Consider the following 21,986-nt stretch of genomic DNA (forward strand, 5'->3'; position numbering starts at 1 on the left):
TGTATAGACAGACAGAAAAATGGATACCAACATTGCAAACTGCCCTATATAACCAGTAAGTTACGCCTAAAAGACTCCAAAGCCTTTTTCTTCCTCTTCCTGACATTTTGATTTTATGCATTGTTTGGTCATGGTGTTTTAATTATGCACACAACACCTCTAAATAATTTGTAGGAGGATCAGAGCTTTTCTAAAAGATGCCAATGTTAAATAGACCGTGAAAGCACGTAAAAGTGCCTTGTATACTTGGTTGTATGCATTATGCGAGTCTTAAAATGGATCTCTTCACTTTGCTACTTTCAGTGTGTTCAGAGTGATTTTGAATATATTTTCAGGGAGATTGTGGTGTTTGAAAAGAGCCACATATCTGCACCAAAAGTACTAGCTTGTGATATATGATCCAGCTTACTTCCACTGAACAGTGTGACTCTGTTTATAACACTTCTAGGTTTAAAGTAACTCTCCAATATTTTTAGTAACTTTAAATATTGCAAAACTTTAACATTATTCTGACTACACACATTTCAACTAAGGACCTCACCATGTGAAATCCTACATAATCAATTCCACTAATAGCAGTCAGATGTCTTGATTTTTGTAGCACAATCAATTTTTGGGCTCTTTCAGAATTGTTTTTAATAGGCTTTGCTTTTGTCTTGAAAACGTCAATACTAAAGTTTGGTTGACCACAGTGGGACTTCCAGTTGGTACAGTTTTAGACTTCCAAACGCCGCAACCCTTCCAATTGCAAACTAAAGTTTACTAGTGTGAAACATCACAAGATAGCTGACCTTTCATATATTACTACATGCCAATAGCAGTAGGAGCGATGACAACAGCAGCCATAGGTTATGCAAACAAGAGTGGACATAATCCTTATCCATGTAAACTCTACAAAATTCTAAAAGATGCCACTGCACCAATTTATAAGTACAGGTCTAAAAATAGAATGGGAAATCTGGCATTTATGCCAATTTGGTGTCATTAAAAAAACGTTTTTCAAAGCTGGTACTGCAGCATCTTAGACAAAACAAGTGTTGGAAGCTATGGACATGTAAATTACTAAACCTACCACAGTAAAATCAGATTATACATACGCAGTAAAGCATGCTTGTTATACTCACTGTGGAATATTAAGGGGTTAATCCTCTGCACTGTGTAAAAAGGATGCTTGATCCTTTCTTCTCTGCCCCTCCTCTTGTTGAAATGACCACCTGACACAAAAATGAATCAGTAGTCAAATGCACATGCTCAGTTTGATGTGTATTGCTAGAGAGGGTGGGAGAGTGCATGTGATCAGCACAGGGCCAATCAGCACTATCCAGACAGAGGGTCAGGGGTTTCACATCCTCCTAGAGCAGAAAGAAAACTCCTCCTACAAGCTTTAACCAGTGCTCTGCTGATGTAACAAGACTGCTCTATCTGCTGAGGTATTTAGCAGTTTATATTTACTAAAATAATTGCATTTTCATGTTGTGTGCACTGTGGGAGACTGGATATAGTGAATGCAGGATCTTGGGTTTAGTATCACTTTAAGCTTTAAAAGCAAACTTTTCATTTTCTAATTACAGGGCTGGAAATACAGCGATCATTGTAAAATGTAATCTCACAATTGTGAAATGCTATATACATAAATTATGCTTTTATCTTCCAAAGTATGAAAAGTGCCTAGACAGCCATCACAACACAAAATAAAAAAGTAATAAAGTCTTAAGACAATGCCAGAGGCTAAGCAATACAATTTGTTTGTAATTAATCACTTTTTTGGTCCGACAAGACCTCTGTTATTGTGAAAACCTGTTTCTTCAGGGCCTGCAGTGAAATGTGGTTAAGTCAACACATATTTGAAGGCCTTTTACCAGGACGCTAACAAATAGCATCTGTTTTGTCCCAGCACTTTAAAGCAGCTTTCTGCAGAATTGGGGACTTTGTATAGAATTAAAAGTAGGGCTTCCTAATAAACCAGCACACACACTCATAAACTGCTCCCTCCCCGTTTTTCCAAATAGCCACATGGTCTTTGAGCTCCACATAAACCACTGGAAAAGAGGGACCACTTCAATGCCTTAATTCTTCCCGCAATTACTCTCTCCTGTGGCTGCATAGCTGAATTAAAATGACTGAATAGGCTCAGTAAAGGCATTGAAGGGAAGCATTGACAATTTATATGCAATCTGCTGCTATGCTTTTCTGCAGTTACTTGTATTCCTAACAAACATTTCCTGTTTTCTTTGCCTTATATTTTTGTACACCTGTCAAAACATATATATCTGTTTTCGATCATAAAATGCATTATAGTTCTGCATCACTGTGTTCTTACACTTTTTTTTATAACAATTTAATATACACAATAATATTTACAGGAAGGTAAGCTATGGGTATTTAAGTTATTTCCAGCTCTGTTCCCCCTATTAGAGCCACATGTACATAGACAAACACTGACAGAACATTTATTCTGTTTTACAATAACAAGGGATGAAATGCATACTCCTAAAGTACTCATCAGGGGACTCACTACATAATGGTGTTTATAAAAACAAAAAAAGGCAACCACTCTAGTCCTTTAAAACTAGCTTTAAAAAGATGGTGCACATAAAAAGGACCTTTGACAGAATAAAAAAAAAACAAAAAAATCCAGCACACTTGCCAGCTAGCCAGCAAAATAAATAACAATTTGCATAAAAAACAAAACAAAAAAAACAAAACAAATAAAAAAAAACCCAGGAGGTGATAGCTGCACACATTAGCAAATGTAACACTGCCTCTTCAAGGCCCCTCTTTGAAGTTTAGGTCCTAACTTTAATCTATGACAGCCTCCATCTTGGAGCATACATATCAGTGAATAAATTGAGAGTTGGTATGCATTAAAGGCACAAGATTACACCAGATACCTATGACAGTACAATGGCAGCTGAAGACTTGCAGCATTTCTCCATGCCTGGTCTAGTAAATCTATCACAAATGGCAACCACTCCAACATTTTAAATCTAAGGTTTTTTAAAGTAAGGTGCGCAATGAAATGCTGGAGGTCTGCAGCTGCCTTTGTGCCATGCTGTGCAGTGCTGGGATGGACTTCTGGTGCGCCCTTGTGGGAAACCTCCAAGCATACCAGTCTTCAAGTTGTTCAATGATATATATGCTCCAAGATGGAGGCTCTCATAGATTGGAGTTAGGAACCACAGTTCACTTGTCCAGGCAATGTGGCTTCACACTGGATCACTCTAAACTGAGCACTATCTAGAAAGAGATCGAGGTACTCCAAGTGATGGGATGGTTTCAGTATTAATTTTAGGATTCAACTAAACCTCCGGAGATTCCAAACAATATGGAGGACATTGACTGATAAAGTCAGTAACTGTTCCCTCAGTAAGAGATTTTCCAGGTTTCCCAGAATGGGAATGCTCTGAGAACAGATTAATCAGACGCCAGGACCTTGGTAAAATCTTGAGATGCAGTGGACACCCCAAAAGGAAAGGCAATGAACTACTAGTGTTGCATGTTCACAGCAAAACACAGGACATGTTGATGCACCTGAAAGATGTGGACATGCAGGTGGTCATCTTTGATGTCCACTGAAGCCATAAGGTCTCCCAAATACAAAAGATAAACAAACGTAACCAGCACTCCAGTCTTCATACAACCAAGCAGATGCCAAAATGCCAACCAAAGAGGTGCAGCCCTTCTAAGATCGGGAAATCTGAGCACTAGTGGAAAAGAACAGACAAGGGCGCACTCTCATCGTGCATTACCGTGGTAAAACATGTATTTGTTGAACCCCCTTCCTCAGAGCTCAGCTCCCGAAACGCGTCAGCTCATTCGCATCATTAGACACAGATGTATTGTGACTGTCTTTGTGGACCACTTATACTGCTTTTAATCACATTGGTTTGTGAGTATATATCCTCTTTTTATTCAAGAAATACATGTTTTACCACGGTAATGCACGATGAGAGTGCGCCCTTGTCTGTTCTCTCCCAAATACAGTGAAACAATGACTGAGCATATAGATTCAATACAGAACTTTTTACAAGGAAAGTGTTGAGCACTTTTAGGTCCAAAATGTACCCTTTTTGGGATGGTGGACAAATTGAATTAGAAACACTGAAATATTTCTCACTCCAGAACGGGGCAATCATTCCATGGCAGAGTTGTACTAGGGTAACACGGAGGTCTGCGAATCACTGTAGGGATGTTGACTGCTGAGACAACATAGAGCAGGGTGGAGGTAGAGTTTGATTTTCTAGCTTATAGTATCCTGAACACCACATCATTCACCCAAGCATCTGATATACTTTTGGTCCAGGTGTTTGCTTTTGGTCCAGTTGTTTGCAAAGGATAAATGATGTCCCTCCACTTTGGAAAGTTGGGGTGTCCCTTCATGTGAGGAGGATTTGCTCGCAGGAAGGTTTTGGCATCCAAGGTTTGGCAACTGATTTTTGGACTTGGAGGTATGGGAAAAAACAAAAGGAACTCTGGTTACAGAAGAAGGCTTTCCAGCTTGAGACTTATTTTTTTTCTTGGGCAAAAGAGTATTCTTGTCTCCAGTGACCCTTTTAATAAACTCGCTCAAGCAATTACCAAAAAGACATTTTTCTTAAATGGCACATGCAGTAAATGTTTTCTCACTGCTATTCAGCAGCCAACATTTGAACCAAAGAGTCCATTGCATATGTACATAGCTCATCAACACAGTAGTGTAGGACAACAGGCTTGAGTTCTAACTACTGCAAAACCAAAGGATCCAGTCAGGAGACTTAAGCCAGATATACATGGATTGAAATATGGCCAGTTCAGCAGGGACTGGCTGAGTTTAGATCCGTGTATGGGCAGGCTGGCTGTTTCCAAGTCAATCTATTGATCAACTTGGGTACAGCCAGCCTACTGAAAAATTTTGTCTAGGCTGAGAAAAAATGACTCATGTACAGTCAGCCTTAGATATTTTCTTGGTCTAGAATCCCCAGGTCTGACAAGCATTCATGACCGCAACAGTAGGTTGCAGTTCTGAGCCTGCCAAGGAAAAGAGGGATTTGGAAATGGTCTCCAAACTTTTATCAACTTAATTTTTAAAGACTGGAATGTCCTCCCCAGGGATAGTCAGGCTATTGTTAAAGGTAGAAATGGCAAGATCCTCCACAGAGGAAGACCATTTTCTTGACAAACACCTTAATAGAGTATTGTTGGACAATACGTTGGGGACAGAAAAATAACTTGTTAGGAGAGGCTCAATCACCATACAAAATGGGTTTGCAATGAATGTACTGGGAAGATTTTGACTGGTTGGGAACTCTTAAGGGAGCCAGACTGGTAACCTTAGGGAATGCAGACAATGGGTTGCTCCAGCTCTAAAAATGTATTCACTGTGTGAATAAGGACTGAGAAGGTATCTTTACACCCAAGTAATGTTAGCAAACTCAGCCTCCTTAGGCATTAGACTAGATCATCCAAAAGGGATAGATTCGACTCCTCCTCATCCTGAGCTGTATGTGTAGGAGTGAGTGTAGAATTACACCCACATCCACAGTCATGGTAGTGATCCTCTGCATAAATTCCAGCACAGTGGTGGAAAATTCTTTCCTGAACAAAACAGAGAAGAAAGCCATGCTGGATGGAGCCAAGACTCCAAGGAACATGTGAACTCAAGCAATAAAGAGTGATCCAGGCTGTTGGTATTGGGTCCAAAAAGAGGAATGCTGTAAGTTGCCACAGAGCTGTTAGTGGATTGAAAGCTGGACAGGCCCACAGGACTACCGCCTGTGCCCTTGTGCTTATGATCTGTGGTACTGCTAGTATTGAACTGAGATAAACCAATAAAGGTACTCATGAAACCTAGCTGCAGGAGTGGGGGAGGTTAGGAGTCCTTCTTTGATCTAGTAGCTGTAGGAACAGTAAGGAGGTCTGACCCTGGAACCTTTATGGGGAGCTGGCAGTGCTTTAACTTAAGCCAAAAGGGATGGAGAGGCACAAGAAAAAAATGCATGTGCACACTGTCAAAATGGTGCGGCGAACTAATGTGGCAAGTGCGACATATGGCAAACATTGTACTTTCAGTTGTCACCCCACAGGGTATAAGCAGGAGACTAAACTAGTGCACTCACTATTGCTTTGGGACACAGTAAGAACTGTTGCAGCACCAGCCCCATGAAGTGCTTGTGACACTGGAATATTGGAGCACAAACAAGTAGTAAACCACGTGGGGAAATGCATGAGGCAGAGTAAACACACTAGGTTCCCATAAAGGGGGGGGGGGGGCAAGCACCTGCACTTGCAATAGTTCAGATAGTCTTTGGCTTTCTGGTGGGCACATTCCAGCAGGTGTATCACAGTGCCTTGAAAGTGCTGGGAGAAAAATGTCCATTCTCCTAGGACATTAGCATAAAACTGAAGCATGATGGAGTGGGATAGGTTCAACTTTTTTGTTGTCAGTGGCCAATTCTCCTGTAGATGGCAGCATAATCCACTGTCTCTGAATCCCTAATCACCCTATGTCTTCTAAATAAGAACTATCATTACATTTTTTTAATCCCAAAGGGAACCTAGTGCATTATAGCACTGTACCACCACGCTGTTTAACAACAGTAGGATGGGTTCCAGAGGAATATACTACCCGTTGTCATACCCTCAGCACTTTCCTACTGCATATAATGCGTTCTAAGACATTTCTGTTTGTTATATTCACAACCTTTACCATTCTGGAAAAGGAACTATTTTGCTAATTTAACATTAAAAAATATGGTATGGTGTAATTAATGCACATAAAAAAACAGATATACTTTCAAAGTCACAACTAAAAAAAAGACAAAAAAAACAAAACAAAACAAAACCTTGTCAACTACATTTTATGCAGTATGTTATACAACTGTTGTATGCATCTATACGCTCGGTCTGTAAGCAGCAGTGATCATACCAAGAAAATTAACATTTTTAAAGGATTCCTTGTATACTTATTTTTAGTAACTATGAATTTTTCAACAGTGGTTAGGAACTCGTGTTGACACTGCTATCTGAGAAAGCACATACAAGGAAGCTCTCTTGTATTTTGTTTTGGTGGTATGTAGCAAAGCATTACTTTGCAATTAGGTATTCTGATTGGCTGCTGGTGGCACACCTACAACCTGTTGAATGAAAGGGGCCTACATGCCTAAAATAAATACAGGGCTAAGAGTGATTCCAAATAGAAGACCAAGGTCTTTTATACTTGCTACAGTCAGCGCAGAAAGGAAAATGCTGCTTTCCTAAAATACTCCAAATCACTATTGAAATTGGGGGAACGTTGAAGACCTCTACAGTTTAACTGTACAGATAAGAATTTTTTACATTCTAAAAGCTTTGGCAATCAGGGCCTCAAAATGCATGTAGCCAAGGCCATGATACAGAATCGTCCTGCCAACTGTCTGTTGCTCCTGTTCATTAAACTCCATAACTACTAGCAAACGTCAGTACAGAAAGTCCACTCTGACAGTAAATAAGCATGGTGCATGTACAGTACCAGAACCAGCTGATTCAAGGGATCATGTTAACACCATGGCATTTGGGGGCTAGAGTTTGTTCGGCATGGGTGATTGATATTTCGTCTGTGCCCATTAAATTTGGAGCAACCTACCAGTCCCGCAGACACTTTACTGTGGCATTTCTTTACTTCAACCTTGCAGCAATTCTTTCCTTCCACTGACACCACCAACACTGCAGCATTTCTTTCCTCCCTCTGACACCACCAATGCTGCAGCATTTTACCACACACACACACACACCACTGCTGCTGAATTATCTCTTGATAATCTGAAGAAGCAAGCGAGCGCCTAAAACAAAATAAACGCTGCTAAACACCAAAAAAGTACCATATAAAACCTCCAAATAAAATAGTAAAAGCAGGGTGTAGCGCTAAAAATGGCAAATATCTGTACTTATATCGAATAATATAGAAAATAAAGTGACTTAGTGATGTGAAACGTGTCGATTTCATGAATAATAAATGCCTGCATACATCATAAAAAACGCATAAAACCAGTTTATAATAAATTAATAAGCATAAAGTGTGACATGAAGTGTCCAGTAATCCGATCTGGTATTGAGGTGATATAAATGATAAGATTGCGCACTCACCAGATATGCAATCAAACTGCGCATTTGGAAATAATTCCGGAGGACTGGAGATCCCTTTATAGTCTGGTCTGGTCAGGTGCCCCTCACGTGTGACGTCACAACTCTGTAGCTCCTCCCTGACGCATTTTTGCAACCGCACGTATTCATAGGGGTATGCTTACCTAAGCATTCTCCCTATGAATACGTGCAGTTGCACGAAACGCGTCATGGAGGAGCTACAGAGTTGTGACGACATGCCGCCGGCGCCAAGAGGGCCCGGTGGCCATCTTGAATATCATCAGATGGTCAGTGTTTTGTTTTCCTCACAACTATTGTTTGTGCTGCACTTGTTTGAATAAACATCACCTGTTTAGAAGGTATTACACTATCTGGCCTCCTCTTTTGGAGCTCCTTGTGAGCTACTAACACCCACAGAGCGGCTGTATCATGTGTGGCAGTGGATACCAGGCAGTGAGGGGCACCTGACCAGACCAGACCAGACCATAAAGGGATCTCCAGTCCTCTGGAATTGTTATTTCCAAATGCGCAGTCTGATTGCGTATCTGGTAAGTGCGCAATCTTATCATTTATATCACCACAATACCAGATCGGATAACTGGATTTTGAAGATCATCAGGATCTCCTATGCACCTTAATTGTGGACTATTGTTTGATTTACCAGTCCGGCACTTTGCACTTGATTTGTCACTATTTAGTGACACGGCCATCACTTCATGTCGCACTTTATGCTTATTAATTTATTATAAAATGGTTTTATGCGTTTTTTATGATGTATGCATGCCTTTATTATTCATCAATTATCTCTTGCTCACTGGATCATTGGATAAAGAAATTATAAAAACATTCCAAGCCATATCTTCCCTTGGCACAGGTAAACTCTCAGGCCCTGATAGCTAAAGGTGCACAAACAATACCTAAATTCTATTATGCCCACTTTTAAGACAGTATGTAAAGGAGCTTTTGATAATTGAAAGCTTCCACAGTCCATGTATGATGCCACTATCTTACTCCTACTGAAACCCAATAAGGAACCAGTTGACTATGCTTCATATAGTCCTATCTCCTTAATAGAAACTGATGATCAAATTGTATAAGAGACAGTATAGCAGAATTTAACCTTGAGGATAAAATATTTGTTTAAATTTTATCAAACTGGTTTTATGCCTGCTAAATCAACTAACATTATCCGTAAAACATGTGCCTTGCCCCTCTGCAAAAACCAAAAGCCTTTAACTCTGTAGAATGGCCATTCTGATCTGGGATCTAATTTTTATGAAGGCCTTTGACTCTATAAAAAGCCCATTCTGGTCTGGGCCAAAATGTTACGAAAATTGATTAATATACTCTATGCTTACCCTAATTAATCATATACATAACATATATGGGAGCTCAGAGCGGGAAGCCCAGAGCAGAGAAGGAGAGAGCTCACGCTCTTATCGAAATAGAATGTGTGGGGTACTGCAGCCGCTTGAGTTTCTTTTTGTGTTACACAGCGCTGTGGGACCAACTTTCATTATTATCCACTGTTATATTATTTGTCTTCTATATATGTGCACACTGGATTTCATGCAAATGTTTGAGAGCAATAAACGAGGTTAATAAAAAAAAAAGCACACTAGACTTCCCCTTAAAACACCCAAATAACCATTTCATTATGATGAATTTGTGTTGCACTCAGTGTTTGATTTTTTATAATTCTAAGGCCTCATGCACACTGGGTGCTTTAAAATTGCAGGTAGCGTTAGCTGTATAAAGTTGTGTTAAAAATTGAAATTTTTCTGTGTTTTTTAGTGTTTTTGAATTAGTGGTTAGCCGCGTTTTTCCGTGTTATCATTTTTAACATACACACACAAAAATTTGGCCTAAAAAAACCCTCAAAATTGTCATTTTTTTGCGTTTTACCACATTTATCAGCGTTAGAGTGTTACTAGAGCGGAAAAACTTCTCTTAAAACTCACTAGTTCTGGGGGTTTTTTCCAGCCAGAAAACGCCCCTGCCAAAAAACGCTGATTAAAACCTATGTGGGATGTGTATGGACACATGCTGGGGAGTTTACTGGCTGTAGAAAAAAACGCCAGAAGCCAAAAACAGTAGTTGTAAAAACTCCAAGTGCGCATGAGGCCTAAAGCAAGACAGCACTCTTATTGCAGGTAAAGTATTTATAGTGCACACTGTTTAATTATTGATTGTTTTAGTTTGTTATAAGAGTTTCTGTAATTCTTTCAGGTTGTCAGTTAAAAAAAAAAAAAAAAAAAAACACAAAACATGTTCAGTCAAGAACTTTTCTGCTTTTGTGAAACAAATTGTGGGGAGTTGCCAACCCTGAATTTGGTATACTGAGCCACTATTAATATTCACAGGCTATGCTTAAATCAGAGCTCCACCCAAAAGGGGAAGTTCTGCTTCAATGCTTTGTCTCCCGCCCCCCATTAAGGACTGGCACTTTTGTCGAGCAGGTACTGGAATTTGACAGGTACTCGCTCCCACTTCCACTGCGATCGCCTAGGCAATTGGAAGTTGTTTGCCCCCTCCCTCCCTGTAGTCCTCTGGGACATGTGTCAGGTCCCAGAAGACTACGGGGCCATTCACAAAGTGCAGCACTTCTCGCCCATGCACAGTGGTCACTCGGATGTGAAGCCGCAAGCTGTCACAGCCAGGTGCCCACACTGAAGATGCCGGCGCCAGGGAGAGAAGATGGCCGGTGAAACCAGTGGTGGGGAGGACACCGCTTGACCAAGGGACAGGTAAGTGTCTGTATTTTAAAAGTCAGCAGCTACAGCTTTTGTAGCTGCTGACTTTTTTTTTCAGGTGGAACTCTGCTTTAAGAGACCTAAACAGCTCTGTCACTAGAAAGTAAAGCATATATTTTGAATGATTTATTCTTAAAACGGAGTTCCACTCACCCTGTCAAAAAATAAAAGTCAGCAGCTACATAAACTGTAGCTGCTGACTTTTAAAAAACAGCCACTTACCTGTCCCTCGGTGTGTCCCCCGCAGCCCGTTTCACCGGCCGTCCTGTATTCCAGGAGGCCAGCATCTTCAGTGTGGGCACCCAGCTGTGATAGCTGGTGGCTTCACGTGTCCCAAAAGACTACAGGGAGGGGAGGGAGGACACCTTCCCCTTCCGGTCGCCTAGGCGATCGGACCGGAAGTGGGAGTGGGTACCTGTCACATTCAGGTACCCGCTCCCCCCCGCCCCCCAAAGGTGCCAATCTTTAATGGGGAGTGGGGGGAGGCAGTCCTTAAAGTGGAATGTCCCCTTTTGGGTGGAGCTCCGCTTTAAGGGCTTGTGTACATGGCAATTTTTTCCTAAGACTACAAAAATTCATAACTCAGAGGCAAGTCCACCTTACCAACCATTCAGTGTCTGCTACTCTTCTCTGCCAATCCCTCCAATGGCTTCTGCTCACTCAACAAATTAAATTCAAAATACTAACAACTTAATACTAACAGCCATTCACAACTCAGCCCCCAGCTAACTAACTAACCTTTTTTCTCAAGACCTCTCTGCTCTCTAGCTCCCTTGTCATCTCTTCCCATGCTCGTCTCCAAGGCTTTTCCTGAGCCTCTCCAATCCTATGGAACTCCCTACCCCAATTTGTCCGACTATCTCCTGCTCTGTCTGCTTTTAGACAATCCCTGAAAAACCTTTTCTTCAGAGAACCCTATCCTGTCCCCACCTAACAACTGTACTATTATTTTTTCCATCTACTCATAAACCACAGGTATTACCTTGTATATCACGTGACCTTCCCTCTTAAATTGTAAGTTCTAACGAGCAGGGTCCTCTGATTCCTCCTGTATTGAACTGCACTGTAACTGTACTGTCTGCCCTTATGTTGTAAAGCAGTGCGCAAACTGTTGGCGCTATATAAAGTCTGAATAGTATTAATAGTAATAATAATAAAGTCAAAAGCATCTTAGATTAATCTAAAATGCCCTTCAAGCTAAACTCCTGGCTGAAGCTCATACATATCTAAAATGCCTACATATAAACTATCCTACCTGCCAAAGAATACAGTATATAATTCTGTTCAACCAGCCATCCCTGCTAAATACAGTAGCTTTAGCCAGACCGGTTTTACTCTTCAGAAATTAGGCATTGCAGCTAATCTAAGACCAACCCTCTAGCTTATTGGACAATGAGGGCAATTGGACGCCTATTCTGTATGCATTTTTGAATAGCACATCGGACACCATTAGAGCATCAGCGACTAAATGGCAGAGCAGTCCGAGAACAGCTCGAGCAACGCTCCCGCCCAGACTGCCAGACTAGAATGACAGATCCGCTGGCAACCGATGACATCACACGTGTGGTCCGCCCCTTGCAGCTCACTGTCCCGACTCCTGCTTCCTGCCTGTCCAAGGGGTGTGGAAATTTTTAAAAAACTACTTGTCCAGGGCCTAAATCGGTGCCCCAATCTACTTGTCCAGCTAAACAAAAAAAAAATTTTTTAACCAAAACTGTATTTAAATCGGAGGTGATATTAGGAATGTCTGGGGCTTTTAAAAACAAAAACAAAAAGGGGCTTTATGGCAACTTAAATATTTAAGATTTTTAACATTGCGCTGTTTATCTCCTCTCCCCTCCCTGCCTGTCTCCAGCACCTTACCCGGGGACTAGCAGGGAGGGGAGAGACCTTGCAGTGTAATGAGCACTGATTGGCTGCTCATCAGGAAAGGGTGGGTCAGGGCTTATCCTTTATCCCTTTCGCTGCCAGAGCCCCTTTTGCATAAGTTTAAAAAGTCATTTTAGGCCTGAAGATTACACAAAACCCCCTAACATTATATAATTTCTGAAAGCAGAGACCCTATAGAATAAAGTAGTGGTAGTTCCAATGTTTTATAGCGTATATTACCACACAATTTCAGTAAAAAATACAAGTAAGTTAATTTTAGGGCACAAAAAAGCAATACATTACCCTATTTTTTTGCAAAATATAAACGATGAGGTCGCACCGAATAAATAGATATTAAACTTGTCAAACCTTAAATTAATGCACACTGGTGAAACGGCGACAAACTTCAGTACCCTATATTTTCTATAGGTCAACACTTTTAAAGCTCCTTATAGGTCATCAGTTTAGCGTTACAGAGGTGGTCTGGCGCTAGAATGATTGCTTTCATTCTGGCGTGCGCGGCGATATGAGACATATGTATCGCAATCGAAGTTTTCATGCGTAGGCACCCCAGTGCTTGTTTTTACTTTTTTTTTTTTGGGGGGGGTGGTATGTGCTTGGGTGTAACTTTCATTTGTTACAATTTAAAAAAAAACTTTTTTCTTTACTTTCTTTTTTCATCACATAGGGGACAAATGCCCTATGTGATGATTTTTTGGTGACAGGTTCTCTTTATTGAGGCATCCAGGGTCTAAAAGACCCTGTATGTCTCCCCTGTGCTCCACTGAATGTAATGCAGTGCACGTCGCACTGCATTACATTCTTTCACAGTTTCCATGGCCGGGAATCTCTCAACGGGGACCCAGGAGTGACATCATGACATCACTTCCGGGTCAGGACAAGAAGGGGAGGGGAGGGGAGCGGACGTGTCCCAGGCCTGCAGATGGGCAAGCAGAGCCCGGGAGACCTCACTGGGGCAGAGGCTGGCACTGTGTGGAATCGAACATCCCTGCTGTCCACAAGCGTGCGCCCCACCCCCTTCAGCAAGGATCCTAGCAAGCTCCTGCCTCCTGCTCCTGTCTACCCTCAAGGCAGGGTGTGTTCTTTTAAGAGCACTTCACAGTGCCCCTTAACATAAAATAAGTGGCATGCTGATGGGAACATTTTATTTTAAGGGGCACTCTGATGGGCACATTTATATGCTAAGGAGCACTCTGATGGGCACATTTAAATTAAGGGGCATTCTGATGGCCACATTTAATGTTAAGGGTAATGCTGATGGGCATATATAATGTAAAGGGGCACTCTGATGGGCACAACATAGAATGTGCCCATCAGAGTGCCTCAAGTTGTTTTGAGTATGATGCTACAAGCTTGGCACACCTATTTTTGGGCAATTTCTCCTATTCTTCTTTGCAGTATCTGTCATGCTCCATCAGGTTGGATGGGGAGCGTCGGAGCACAGCCATTTTCAGATTTCTCCAGAGAGATGTTCAATCCGGTTCAAGTCTGGGCTTTGGCTGGGCCACTCCAGGACATTCACAGAGTTGGCCCGTAGTCACTCCTTTGTTATGTGTGCTTAGGGTCATTGCCCTGTTGAAAGATGAACAGTCACCCCAGTCTAAGGTCCGTTCTGGAACAGGTTTTCATCAAGGATGTCTCTGTTCATTGCCGCATTCATCTTTTCTCTGATCCTGACTAGTCTCCCAGTTCCTGCCGCTGAAAAACATCCCCACAGCATGATGCTGCCACCACCATGCTTCACTGTAGAGATGGTATTAGCCAGGTGGTGAGCGGTTCTTGGTTTCCTCCAGACATGATGCTTGGCATTCAGGCCAAAGAGTTCAATCTCTATTTCATCAGACCAGAGAGTTTTGTTTCTCATGGCCTGAGAGTCCCTCAGGTGCCTTTTGGCAAACTCCAGGAGGGATGCCATTTGCCTTTTACTGAGGAGTGGCTTCCGTCTGGCCACTCTACAATACAGGCCTGATTGGTGGAGTGCTGCAGAGATGGTAGTTCTTCTGGAAGGTTCTCCTCTCTCCACAGAGATATGCTGGAACTCTTTCAGAGTGACCATCGGATGCTTGGTTACCTCCCTGGCTAAGGCTCTTCTCCCTCGATCGCCCATTTTGGCCAGGTGGCCCACTCTAGGAAGATTCCTGGTGGTTCCAAACTTCTTCCATTTACAGATGATTAAGGCCACTGTGCTGATTGGGACCTTGAATGCTGCAGACATTTTTCTGTACTTTTCCCCAGATCGGTGCCTCGATACAATCCTGTCTCTGAGGTCTACGGACAATTCCTTGGACTTCATGGCTTGGTTTGTTCTCTGACATGCACTGTTAGCTGTGGGATCTTATATAGACAGGTTTATGCCTTTCCTAAGCATGTCCAATCAACTAAATTTCCCACAGGACTCCAATCAAGTTGTGGGAACAGGATGCACCAGGGCTCAATTTTGAGTGTCATGGCAAAGGCTGTGACTACTTACAGTGAGGAACATCTTTGGAGGGAGCTGAAACTCCGTGTTGCTCAGTGACAGCCCCAAAACCTGACAGATCTAGAGGAGATCTGTGTGGAGGAGTGGGGCAAAATCCCTGTTGCAGTGTGTGCAAACCTGGCCAAGAACTACAGGAAACGTTTGACCTCTGTAATTGCAAACAAAGGCTTCTGTACCAAATATTAACACTGATTTTCTCAGGTGTTCATACTTATGTTCAGCAGTGCAAGACAAATAAATTCTTTAAAAATCATACAATGTGATTTCCTGAATTTTTTTTTTAATTCTGTCTCTCAGAGTGGGAATGCACCTACAATGTGAATTTCAGACCCCTCCATGAAGTGGGAGAACTTGCAAAATCGCAGGGTGTTCAAATACTTCTGTTCCTCACTGTATGTACATGTGGTTTTTTAAATTGCAAAGATTTCAAAATGAACTTCTTTCACGTTGTCATTATGGGGTATTGTTTGTAGAATGTTGACGAAAAAAAATGTATTTAATCAATTTTGGAACAAGGCTGTAACATAACAAAATGTGGCAAAAGTTAAGCACTGTGAATACTTTTTGGATGCACTTCCCAGTGTCATAAGTTCTTTATATACATTTATATGATCTATTCTATATCATGACCTTGGTATAACAAAAACCATAACTAAAATATTTGCCTAGATTTTTACTGGAACATTTATTTTTCCTTAAAAGATATATCACTTTTCTGCACAAAGAATGCATAAATTGGCAAAAATTAATTATTCTAGCTATTGCATATTCACAGAACACTTTATAAGCAGGGTTTATTATACCAACCTACATAACCTACATAATAAACAGATTTAAAAATCAAAGCTTTCTTTTGCTTAATAAGGAGCACTAAGTAATTCAGAGAGTAAAAATAATCTTAACAAGACCAAGTGCAAGAAATGTTCTATTGTGTGCCAAACTGCTAATAAGATTGGAATTGACATAGCCCTAGAAAGTTGAGCTACCCCTCAGGGCCCATCTGCTGAGTGGGGGAAACAGCAGCCCCACAAAAAAATTACCCACACTTTCACAGTGGACAGAAAAATTTCACAAAGATATTCTAGTCACATGTCAACAGAAAACCTATTTTTTTTCATGATCGTGGCAATTGTTTTTGTTAAATGATATCATCCTTTCTCTCCTAACTATATCGGTATGAGGTAGAGTTAGCCACTTCCGATGAAGCCACTGAAGAAACTGACCACCACAACCACTAAATATAAAATATTATAATATACAGTGCTCAGCAAAAAGAAGTACACCCCTTTTGAAAAGAAAGATTTTAATCAATATCTCAATGAACACAAGAACAATTTCCAAAATTTTTACAAAACCGAGGTTTATAGAACATCTGTTCAGCTCATTACATGAAAGTAAGGTTAATAATACAACTTTTATTATAAAATCTTCAGTTTTACTCTAATTAGGTGATGCAAAAATGACTACATCCCACAACAAAAACTACTACATCTAGTATTTTGTATGACCTCCCTGATTTGTAAGGACAGCACCAAGTCTTCTAGGCATGGAATGAACAAGTTGGCGACATATTGTAACATTGATCTTTTTCCATTCTTCAAGAACTGCTTTTGGAGCCTAGATGCTGGATGGAGAATGACGCTCAACTCGTCTTTTCGAAATTCCTCATAGGTGTTTGATCGGGTTCAGATCAGGAGACATACTTGGCCACTGAATCACTTTCACCCTGTTCTTCAGAAATGCAACAGTGGCCTTAGATGTGTGTTTCGGATCATTGTCATGTTGGAAAAGTGCACGACGCCCAAGGACACGGAGTGATGTGATGGTAGCATCTTCTCTTTCAATATAGAGCAGTTCATCTGTGAATTCATGATACCATCAATAAAATGCAGCTCCCCGACACCAGCGGCACTCATGCAGCCCCAAAGAAGGACACTGCCACCACCGCGTTTCACTGTAGGCACCATGCATTTTTCTTTGTACTCCTCACCTTTGCGACGCCATACAGTTTTAAAGCCATCAGTTCCAAAAACATTTATCTTGGTCTCGTTACTCCAGAGTACAGAGTCCCAGTAGTCTTCTTTTATTTCAGCCTGGGCCCTGGCAAATTCTAGGTGGGCTTTTTTGTGCATGACGTTTAGGAGAGGCTTCCTTCATGTACGACACTCATGCATGCCATTCCTCTGCAGTGTACACTGTATTGTGTTACGGGAAAATCACCACAGCTTGGCTTTCTACTTCTTAACGAAGTGCAGTGAACTTGCAAGCCAATTTTCTTCAGCCCTTATCAGAAGACACTCTTGTCGAGATGTTAACTTCCGTGGATAGCCTGGACGTCTCTACGAGATGGTCGCAGTAACATCTTTGTTAAATTTGTGTATCACTTTTGCTACAGTATTCTGACTGATAAGTAAAGCTTTGCTGATCTTCTTGTAGCTTTCACCTTTCTTCTGTAAAGAAATTATTTTCTTATTATCTTTCTTGTGGCATTTCTCTTCCATGTAATGCCATTGCTGACAGCATGAAACGGGAGGGGTTTTATTAAGTAGCGCCCTTTTATAATCAACTGTCTGCTAGACACCTGCTTAATGAATAATTAGACTCATCTGTAGCTAAATTCTTAATTAGTATTTTGTTGTATAAAATGTAGTTTTGCTGCTAAGACTTTCATTGGGGTGTATTCATTTTTACACCAAGGTCTTGAATGAATTTGTTAGAAAAAATACTTTGTATGTGCAAATTAACAAATCTTGTTTGCAATCAATGGTCTGCATTTGTGGGAATATTTTGTAGTATAGTGTCCCTTAGAAAATGTGGATTCTGAAAGGAAAATAATTTTTTTTTTACAAATCTGTTGGGGTTTACTCATTTATGCGGAGCACTGCATATATCCTAGGGGGTCAAGGGTTAGCACCGGGTACCACCTATTACAGGTTGCTGCTGTCCACCTCATTAAATCCTTTGATTATAGGCTCAGAGCCTAATACCTGCACTGCCTTACTCCTGCCTTCAAAAGGCAGTATTAGCTTGGTATGGCCATTAATGATCCCTGCTGCCCAGCCTTGGTCTTCCCTGCAAGTTTCTCTCAACTTCAGCATGAAATGATACAACATGGTAAGTTGCTGAAGTATGGAGGTGGATGGGGAACAAAATAATAATGTTATATACAGTGAAGGAAATAAGTATTTGATCCCTTGCTGATGTTGAATGTTTGCCCACTCACAAAGAAATGATCAGTCTAAAAATCGAATGGTAGGTGTATTATAACACAGAGACAGAATAGCAACAAAAAATTGAAAAGAAATGCATGTCTAACAAATTATGCACGGATTTGCATGTTCATGAGGGAAATAAGTATTTGATCCCCTATCATTCAGTAGGATTTCTGGCTACCAGGTGTCTTTCATACAGGTAACAAGCTGGGATTAGAATCAGTCTCTTAAAGGGAGTGCTGCTAATCTCATTTTGTTACCTGTATAAAAGACACCTGTCCACAGGAGCAATCAAAGAATCAGATTCCAAACTCTCCACCATGGCAAAGACCAAAGAGCTGTCCGAGGATGTCAGGGATAGGATTGTAGACCTACACAAGGCTGGACTGGGCTACAAAACTATCGCCAAGCAGCTTGGTGAGAAGGTGACAACAGTTAGTGCAATCATTCGCAAATGGAAGAAACACAAAACAACTGTCCATAGATCTGGTGCACCATGCAGGATCTCACCTCGCGGAGTGTCAATGATCAAGAGAACAGTGAGGAATCATCCCAGAACTACACGTGAGGATCTTGTCAATGATCTCCAGGCAGCTGGGACCACAGTCACCAAGAAAACAATTGGTAACACACTACGCCGACAAGGATTGAAATCCTACAGTGCCCACAAGGACCCTCTGCTCAAGAAAGCACATGCCCAGGCTCGTCTGAAGTTTGCCACTGAACATCTGAATGATGCAGAGGACTGGTTGAAAGTGTTGTGGTCAGATGAGACCAAAAGCGAGCTCTTTGGCATCAACTCAACTCGCCGTGTTTGAAGGAGGAGGAATGCTGCCTATGACCCCAAGAACACCATCCCAACTGTCAAACATGGTGGTGAAAACATTCTACTTTGGGGGTGTTTTTCTGATAAGGGGACAGGAGTGTTGTTGGAGTTGCACCGCATCAAAGGGACGATGGACGGGGCAATGTACCATCAAATCATGGGTGAGAACCGTCTTCCCTCAGCCAGGGCATTGAAAATGGGTCATGGATGGGTGTTCCACAATGACAATGACCCAAAACACACAGCCAAGGCAACAAAGGAGTGGCTCAAGAAGAAGCACATTAAGGTCCTGGAGTGACCTAGCCAGTCTTCTGACCTTAATCCGATTGAAAATCAGTGGAAGCAGCTGAAAGTTTGAGTTGCCAAACGTCAGCTACCAAACCTTAATGACTTGGAGAGGATCTGCCAAGAGGAGTGGACCAAAATCCCTCCAGAGATGTGTGCAAACTTGGTGGCCAACTACAAGAAACGTCGGACCTCTGTGATTGCCAACAAGGGATTTGCCACCAAGTACTAAGTCATGTTTTGTGAAGGGGATCACATTTTTTGCTGTTATTCTGTCTCTCAGTGTTACAATACACCTACCATCTGATTTTTAGACTGATCATTTCTTTGTGAATGGGCAAACATTCAAAACCAGCAGGGGATCAAATATTTATTTCCTTCACTGTACATATAATATAAATGTAAAGTAGTGTATGTGTAATACACATGTAAAGTAATGTTAATAGAACATACATTCTTCATTGTTGATTTAATGTTGTAATAGTGCTAGATTTAGACATAAATAAATAAAATCATGCTTGCAAACACCTATGTGCCACCTTTGAAGTTTAAGTGACAAAAGAATTCTTGCATGCATTTTTTTTATTTTTTTAGGGTCCATTCACTGTTGCTTGCATTGCAGCATGTGTTAAAGTGGTTCTAAAGCCTAAACAGTTTTTACCTTAATGCATTCCTTGCATCAAGGTAAAAAATATTTAAGAATCCATATTGCCCCCTTACCGCCCCCACCTTACTTACCTGAGCCCTCTTTTGATCCAGCGCTGTACACGTCTGCAGCTCCATTGGCTCCCACTGCTGTCAATCAAAGTCAATGACATAGAAGCTGAGGGCGGAGCTGAGTCCCACTGTCTGTGTCAATGGACACAGCACTGGGGCTTGGAAGCACCGGCATGAGTACCCTCGTGGGGAGCAGCTTCCTATGGGGCACTAACCAGAGAGAAGGAGCCAGACAAGCCAGTGGGGGACCCGAGAAGAGGAGGTTCGGGGCCACTCTGTACAGAGAAGGCAAGTATAGACATGTTTGTTATTTTAAAAAAAGAACATTTTCGTTTACAACCGATGCACTTTAGGGCTTATTCACAGTAGTTTTAAAGCACTTTTTTTTGCACTGAAGCAAGTTAGGTTTGGTAGCCTATTTATTTGGATTGGACTGTCAATACATCATAACACAAAAAAATGATCCAGCACTATTTTTTTCTATACTTCACAATGCAACATATGAATTTGTGTGTTGTACTGCACCGTAGTGAACTGTGTATGTGTGTTAAAGTGCAAGAAAGAATGAATTGCAATGCACATGTACAATACATTATTTTACATCACTGTAGCTTTATAGTGCAAGGAGACTTCAACTGCACCATTATGTGATGTATGTACTGTGGGGTACACAAACCAAACTCTCCTAAGGCTCCAGTCACACCAATGTGTTTTTTAGTGCTTTTTGCAAAAACGCACTACAGTCCATTTAACATGGTTTCCTATGGAACATTCTCACATCTATGCATTTTTGAACTGCTGCGTTTTTGGAAAGGGTCAGGGACTTTTTTAAAAGCAAAAAGCAGCGTTTTTGCTATTATAGAGTTCAATGGAGAATCTGCTGAAATGCATGGTAGTGCGCTTTTGCCGCATTTTGCATTTTTATACTGCCCAGCAAAAAAATAATTCCACAAAATGGTGAAAACATGTCTCTGTAGACATGTTGTGTTGTGATAATGTGGTACTGACAGGGTCTCTGGTGACATACAGTATTTCTGGTTGTTGCTTGCTTATTGTCACGAATGGCCATTTGCTGCTAGCGTACTGTAATGACTGCCCAATTGCTACCTGAATGTTATAACGAATTATTTTTGCCTGTGTGTTGTATATGATTGCATATGTGTAGTTCAAGTAATGTCAGGGTTGCAACTTTTTATCTAAGAATAAGTCAAAGCTGTGACAAATACATGAATACATATAAAGAACAGCTGATAAATACACAGTAAAGTGCTCAGAATTAATCATGTGAATATAATCACAAACACTCTATGCAGAGGACAATAAAGTGCTTAGAGTCCAAGTGAATAACAGCCTTCACAGACAGTTCATAATTAAACACATCTGTTTCCTGGGTATAATAATCAGTAGTGATGAAAGCCACCAACGTGAATGAACCACCACCATATAAGCAAATTGGAGGCTTACCAGATAAGCAGACCCCTTAATTATAGGGGAGCTCTGTATAAACACAGCTCCGTCCAGACTCCTATACTTCGACTAGGACCCAGATTCCACTTAGATATCAATATGCCATTCCAATATTGATATCAAGATTAGCCTATGTAAAAATTAAAAGTGCCTCTCATAGTGCAGTAAAACCAAAGTGCCTTTAATGCGCAAATAAAATCTTACTTACAAACACTGAAGAAAAAAAAGCAGCATTCATATCATATACAGATTCCAAGATG

At 41.1% G+C, this 21,986-nt stretch overlaps 1 protein-coding gene across 6 annotated transcripts in view; it reads right to left on the minus strand.

Moving 5' to 3' along the window:
* Nucleotides 1-21,986, minus strand: part of ANKRD6 (ankyrin repeat domain 6) — a 286,595-nt gene that overhangs the window by 124,611 nt on the left and 139,998 nt on the right. For 2 of the 6 annotated variants that reach the window (XM_089691291.1, XM_089691293.1), the window contains exon 3: nucleotides 1,125-1,214. The exons of the other annotated variants lie outside the window; for them this stretch is intronic. The gene's annotated coding sequence lies outside the window, so the exon portion shown is untranslated. The remainder of the gene's footprint in view (nucleotides 1-1,124; nucleotides 1,215-21,986) is intronic. 6 annotated transcript variants of the gene reach the window in all.

Source organism: Staurois parvus, unplaced genomic scaffold (assembly GCF_062004578.1).
Source record: "Staurois parvus isolate SC_StPar_1 unplaced genomic scaffold, SC_StPar_1.0 ptg000561l, whole genome shotgun sequence".
In the NCBI taxonomy this organism is placed as follows: domain Eukaryota; kingdom Metazoa; phylum Chordata; class Amphibia; order Anura; family Ranidae; genus Staurois; species Staurois parvus.